The sequence below is a fragment of the Tachyglossus aculeatus genome, chromosome 3, assembly GCF_015852505.1.
Source record: "Tachyglossus aculeatus isolate mTacAcu1 chromosome 3, mTacAcu1.pri, whole genome shotgun sequence".
NCBI lineage: Eukaryota > Metazoa > Chordata > Mammalia > Monotremata > Tachyglossidae > Tachyglossus > Tachyglossus aculeatus.
The window spans coordinates 108,281,519-108,288,449 of record NC_052068.1 but is presented as its reverse complement, the minus strand read 5'-3'; the positions used below and the strand labels follow the sequence as shown (position 1 = coordinate 108,288,449).

General features: G+C 46.5%; 1 non-coding gene across 1 annotated transcript; it reads left to right on the top strand.

Moving 5' to 3' along the window:
* The first annotated feature begins 385 nt into the window (after positions 1-385).
* Positions 386-523, top strand: LOC119926324. The gene has a single exon (XR_005450210.1). It is a non-coding gene; the product is annotated as a small nucleolar RNA SNORA7 (small nucleolar RNA).
* Positions 524-6,931: the final 6,408 nt, after the last annotated feature.

Here is a 6,931-nt window from a genome sequence, read left to right as displayed (position 1 = left end):
CAATGAGAAAGTTCAATCCCAACCTGCCTTCCATCACGCCATCGGGACAAAGAAAAAGCAGCCCACAGCAGGAAGACTGTGGCGGTGGGGCTGCTGCAGTGGTCACTGTGACTGTGGTTGTGATTGTGGACTCTCAATTTTGAGGAGCCTGAAATTCTGGTCCTCTTACCACAGTACCCTACTGACCTGATTTTGTTTTTATATTGTTTCAGTATTTTATTTCTTCTCTCCTTATGTGACTGTCACCAGTCTCCAGTCTCCTTTTTTATTTTTAGATGGTGAGGCCCCAAAGTGACTAAGACTATGTCTAACTTCCATCTGTGTATTCCTTCCCAGTGCTCAACACAGAGGAACTGCTTAATAAAAGCTATTACCACAACTATTTCCCCTCTCAGGGTGGCACCTGGAGAGTTTTCAGTACTCTACCAGTCTCGGCTAAGGGAGGGCAAGTCCAACAGAGGTCTATCCATTCCATTCGTAGCTTGGGCAGTGGCTAGCAAATGGAAGACTATCTGTTGCAAGTCAAAACTCACCTGTGCTGGGCAGCAGTGTCATGGGAGAGAGTCGAGGGTGGAGACAGGTTTACTGCGCAGAAGGAGGCAATGGTAAACAGCTTCGGTAGTTTTACCAAGAAAACTCTATGGATACACTACCAGAAAGATTGCAGATAGAGTGGGGCGTTTCCTGGAGAGATGTGTCCGTAATGTTGCTATGTGTCGGAAACAACTCGACAGCATAAGACAAGAAAACAACACCACTATTACTATGGCCCCTGCCCTGTAGGAGCTTTCAGTCTACTGGGGAAGACAGACATTAAAATAAATTATGGAGAGGAGAGACAGCAAAGTCTAAGGAAATGGTATGAGAGTGAAGACCAATCTGGCCACCTACTTAACTAGGAAAATTAACACCATCACGTCTGAGCTCCCCAAACTCACCCCTTGAACTCTTCCTTTCCCCCTCCTCTTGGCCTCCTCTTCTACCTTCTTATCCTTCTCAGCAGTATCTTAAGAGGATATCTCCTCCCTCAAGTGCCACCCCCTCCACATGCACTTCAGACCCCATTACCTCCCACCTTATAAAAACTCTCATCCCTTCCCTCCTCCTCTCCTTAACTTCCATCTTCAACCTATCACTCCCCAATGGCTTCTTCTCCTCTGCCTTCAAATATGCCCACGCCTCCCCCATCCTAAAAAAAACCCTCCCTTGACCCCACAGCCCATTTCAGTTATTGTCCCATCTCTCTCCTTCCCTTCCTTTCCAAACTCCTGGAGCAAGTCATCTACATTCGTTGCCTCAAATTCCTCTCCTTCAAATGTCTCCTGGATCCCCTCCTATCTGGCTTCTATCCTTTCCACTCCACTGAAACCGCAATCTCAAATGTAACCAATGACCTCCTTCTTGCCAAACCCAAAGGCTCCTACTCCATCGACCTCTCAGCTGCCTCTGACACTGTCAACCATCCCCTTCTCCTCAACACGTTATCCAACCTTGGCATCAAGGACTCCGTCCTCTCCAGATTCTCCTCTTACATCTCTGGCCATTCATTCTCAATCTTCTTTGTGGACTCCTCCTCTCTCTCCCATCCCTTAATGGTAGGGGTTCCTCAAGGGTCAGTTCTTGGTCCCCTTCTGTTCTCCATCTATACTCACTCCCTTGGTGAACTCATTCACTCCCACCGCTTCAGCTATCATCTCTATGCAGATAATATCCAAATCGATATCTCCTCCCTGTTCTCTCTCCCTCCTTCAGGGCTCACATCTCCTCCTGCCTGCAGGGCATCTCCACTTGGATGTCCTCCTGCCACCTAAAACTCAACATGTCCAAGACTAAGCTCCGTATCTTCCCTCCCAAACCCTGTCCTCTCCCTGACTTCCCTGCCACAATGGACAGAACTACCATCCTTCCTTCCCATCTCACAAGCCCACAACCTTGATGTCATGATTGACTCTGCTCTCTCATTCACCCCACATAATCCAATATGTCACCAAAGCCTTCCGGTCTCACCTTCATAACAACACCAAGATCCACCCTTTCCTCTCCATCCAAACCACTACCACGTTAGTACAATCACTCATCTTATCATGACTAAATGACTGCATCAGCCTCCTTTCTGACCTCCCAACCTCTTGCCTCTCCCCACTTCAGTCCATACTTGATTCTGCTGCCTGGGTTATTTTTCTACAGAAACGTTCTGGGCATGTCACCTCTCTCCTCAAAAATCTCCAGTGGTTGCCTATCAACGTCTGTATCAAGCAAAAACTCCTCACTATTGGCTTCAAAGTTCTCCATCACCTTGCCCTTCTTTCCTGACCTCCCTTCTCTCCTTCTACAGTCCAGCCTGCACACTCTGTTCTGCTGGTGCTAACCTTCTCACTGTGCCTCGTTCTTACCTGTCCCAACATCTACCCTGGCCCACGTCCTGCCTCTGGCCTTCAGTGTTACCCCTCCTCAAATCCACCAATCACACTTTTCCCCTTCAAAGCCCTACTGAAGGCTCACCTCCTTCAGGAGGTCTTCCCAAACTAAGTCCCCATTTTCCTCTGCTCCCCCTCCCCTCCCCATTGCCCTGACTCGTTCCCTTTGTGCTACTCCCCTCCTCACCCCACAGCACTTGTGTATATATGTACTTAATTTATAATTATATTTATTCACATTAATGATATGTATATATCTATAATTCTATTCATTTATATTAATGCTATTGATGCTTGTTTACTTGTTTTGATGCCTGTCTTCCCCCTTCTAGACTGTGTGCCCACTGTGGGAAGGGATTGTCTCTGTTGCCGAACTGTACTTTCCAAGCACTTAGTACAGTGCTCTGCACACAGTAAGCGCTCAAAAGATATGATTGAATGAAATATGATTGAATGAATATCAAAGTACTTAGGAGGAACCAACCTAAGTCCTTAGGCAATGTAAAAGGGACAGAGAATAGGGTGGAGAAATGAGAGGTTAGTCAAGGAAGGTTTCCTGGAGGATATATTATTTTAGTAGGGCTTTAAAGATAAGTTGCCTAGGCACTTGCATTTGTAATCTTTAAGTACTCAATATTCACCCTTCCCTCAGCCTCACAGCATGATATACAGATCCGTAATTTATTTTAATGTTTTTCTTCCCATGTCAACTGAAAGAAAGGTCCTTGTGAGCAGGGATCATGTTTACTAACCCTGTTGTATCATACTCTCTCAAGCGCTTAGCATAGTGCTCTGCACACAGTAAGTCCTTCATAAATACCATTAATTGATCTACTGAGGAGAGTGATGGTCTGTCAGGTATGAAGGGGAAGGGATTCCCGGCTGAAAGGAGGACATAAGCAAGTAGTCAGCCGGGAGAGAGATGAGATTGAGATATTGTAAGTCGGTTGGTGTAAGAAGAAAAAAGGGTATGGGCTGATATTACTAGGTAACACACTCAATCAAACATTACGGCATGTGAGAGAGCAAAGCTCCATAGTTAGCACTTGTGATAATATAACAGAGAAAAACATTTCCTTCCCTCAAAGTGTTTACAATCTAATGAGGGAGTCAGACAGTTATTATAACTGGAGAAAAATAACAGGGTGAAACAGCTGAATAGATAATTTAATGTACATTTAAAATAAATTTATGAACCAAGATAGGAATAAAGTACCTCTAGGTTAAGAGTGGGTGTTGGATTAGAGTGAATGGAGGCTTTGAGTTAATCAAGGACATCTTCCTGGAAGGGGTGGGATTGTATTTATTTATTTATTTTTGTATGGAAATAGCTATGATCTGATGGATTTGGGAAGTTGAGGAAGGCAGTTTCAGAATGGGAAAAACGCTGTGATTAGGTGAATTTAGGAGGAGCCAAGAATGGTATCCAGGGAGGAGAAGATGAAGAAAGCCAAGTTGGAGAAAACTGGAAGAGATCTGGTGTCATTCTCCTTGAGAATTTGTCTTTCAAATGAAACGACTCCCATTCAATCTGAAGATGTGTCATCCAACTCCTGAACATGATTTGCATGTAAATCAGGCAAATCATATCATTTGCACATCGTAGAGAAGTAGCATGGCTCAGTGGAAAGAGCAGGGGTTTTGGAGTCATAGGTCATGTGTTCAAATGCCATCTCTGCCAATTGTCAGCTGTGTGACTTTGGGCAAGTCACTTAACTTCTCTGTGCCACAGTTACCTAATCTGTAAAATGGGGATTAAGATTGTGAGCCCCCAGTGGGACAACCTGATCACCTTGTAACCTCCCCAGCGCTTAGAACAGTGCTTTGCACATAGTAAGCATTTAATAAATGTTATCATATATGGTGGAAAAGTATTTTTCAAAATTAGTCTTTCTCACAGACCACTTAAAGAAAAATCAGCTCCTCTGTTATGGGATCTCCTCTGGTGCATGAAACTGGTGGCATTACTACACTAATACCACCAGGATTTCAGAATCACAAACCCACTAACAATTGCAAAAACTATTTTCTCTAGCTCCTCAAACAATGCTTCATTCCCTGCGGGCTCCCCATAAATCTTGATTGTTCACAGGGAGACTCAACCCTCTGAAAAAGTTTGCATATTCCAAACTCTTTGTGGGCAATCTTTACGACCAAATCACCTTTCATTAAATAACATCTAGAGTAGCTAAATAGAATGCACCCCATTACAGCAAGCCAGCTAATTACAATGCCTTTGGTTTTATTTCAACTCATTTTTAAACAACGCTTTCAGGGACTTCACTCCTCTGTGTCTACGAACAGAAAGCATTATCCACAGATCCCTCGGGCCCCATGCAACCACTGTCAAGTAGAACACGAAATAACTCTCAGATGAAAATTTAAAATGAAAATATAGGCAATGCCCATGATGCATATCCAGCTGAGCGGTCAGTGGGGAAGCAGCATGGTCTAGTGGACAGAGCCCCTGGCTTGGGAGTCAGAAAGACCTGGATTATAATTGCAGCTCTGCCACGTGTCTGCTGTGTGACCTTGGAAAATCATCTCACTTCCATGTGCCTCAGTTACCTCATCTGTAAAAGTGAGGATTAAGACTGGGAGCCTTATGAGGGATGGGGCTGTGTCCAATCTGCTTAGCTTGTATCTACCCCAGTGCTTAGTAGAGTGCACGGCATAATAAATGCTTAAGAAATAACATTAAAAAAAGTTAGCATCAAGACCCGATTGCCCATCAGCTGGCTGAGGTCTGATGCGTCTGCTAGGTGGTGAGGGAATCACCGTGTGCTTGGAGTAGGTGACCCTGAATGATTTGGACGGAGAGCCTGAGGGAAGGACAGGATGGTCAAGGGGTAGGGGCAGGGCAGGGGAGAGTGAAGAGCTGCTGCCAGTTGCTGCAACCCTGCTCGTTTCCTGCCCGGGCAGTACCAGTGCGGCCCGTTCCCTAGGTGATTGATGACAATGGCTTTTGTTAAGCACTTATTATGTACTAAGCACTGTTCTAAACGCTGGGGTAGATAAAAGGTCATCAGGGTGTGCCATGTGAAGTTCACAATCTTAATCCCCATTCTACAGATGAGGTAACTGAGGCACAGAGAAGTAAAGTAACTTGCCCAAAGTCACACAGCTGAGAAGCAGCATGGCTTACTGGAAGGCGCCCAGACTTGGGAGTCAGAGGTCATGGGTTCTAATCCCCACCATGCCACTGATCAGCTAGGTGACTTTGTGCAAGTCACTTCACTTCTCCGTGCCTCGGTTCCCGCATCTGTAAAATGGGGATTAAGACTGTGAGCCCCACGCGGGACAACCTGATGACTTGTTATCTCCCCCAGCGTTTAGCACAGTGCTTGGCACACAGTAAACGCTTAACAAATACCATTATTATCATTATGATGATGAGGATGATTATCAGTCCCCTTGGTCGGAGCGGGGAGCCACGGCCTGGGAGCCCGGAGACCTGGTCGGCGGGCCCGGTTGAGGGGCAGGACTTCTTGTACGGAAACTACATGAAGCCCTCGAAAAGCGGCATTATCCTCGGCCATGCCAGGCTCCACCCGGGCCGGGAAGACCTGGGAGACCCCGCTACACTCAAAGCTCCCCTCTAGAATTTAAGCTTGTTGCGGGCAGGACATGTGTCTGTCGGATTGTTATAGTGTACTCTCCACAGCACTTAGTACAGTGCTCTGCACACAGTAAGCACTCAATAAATACGATTGAATGAATGAATGAATGAATGCCCTCTCTCCACACATCCGCCAAGCTAGCTCTCTTCCTCCCTTCAAAACCCCAATGAGAGCTCACCTCCTCCAGGAGGCCTTCCCAGACCCCCCCTTTTATTCTGCTCCTCCTTCCCAACCATCGTCCCCACTCCCTCGCTCAGCCCTACCCTCTTCCCCTCCCCACAGCACTTGTGTATATTTGTACATATTTATTACTCTATTTCATTAATGATGTATATATAGCTATAATTCTATTTATCTACTTTGATTTTTATTGACACCAGTCTTCTTGTTTTATCTTGTTTCTGTCTCCCCCTTCTAGACTGTGAGCCTGGCTGTGGATAGGAACCATCTCTCAATGTTGCCGACTTGCACTTCCCAAGCACTTAGTCCAGTGCTCTGCAAACAGTCAGCGCTCAATCAATACGACTGATTGAATGAATGAATATCAGCACTCAGTACATAGGATTGAACGAATGAATGAAGGGGCTCTTGCAGGGAGTCGGATGGACGCTGCAGAGCCCCCGGGAAGTGGGGAGGGGCTGAAGCCGACATCGGGATCTGCAGTGGGCCCGCCTGCTGCCAGGGGTCCAGGACGGGATCCGGGAGGGGGTCCGGGCTGGAGTCTGCGGGCAGGGGCACGGTGGGCCGGGGTCTGCGGATGAGCAGCGTGGCTCATTGGAAAGAGCACGGGCTTTGGACTCAGAGGTCAAGGGTTCTAATCCTAGATCCGCCAAGTGTCAGCTGTGTGACTTTGAGCTAGTCACTTCACTTCTCTGGGCCTCAGTTCCCTTATCT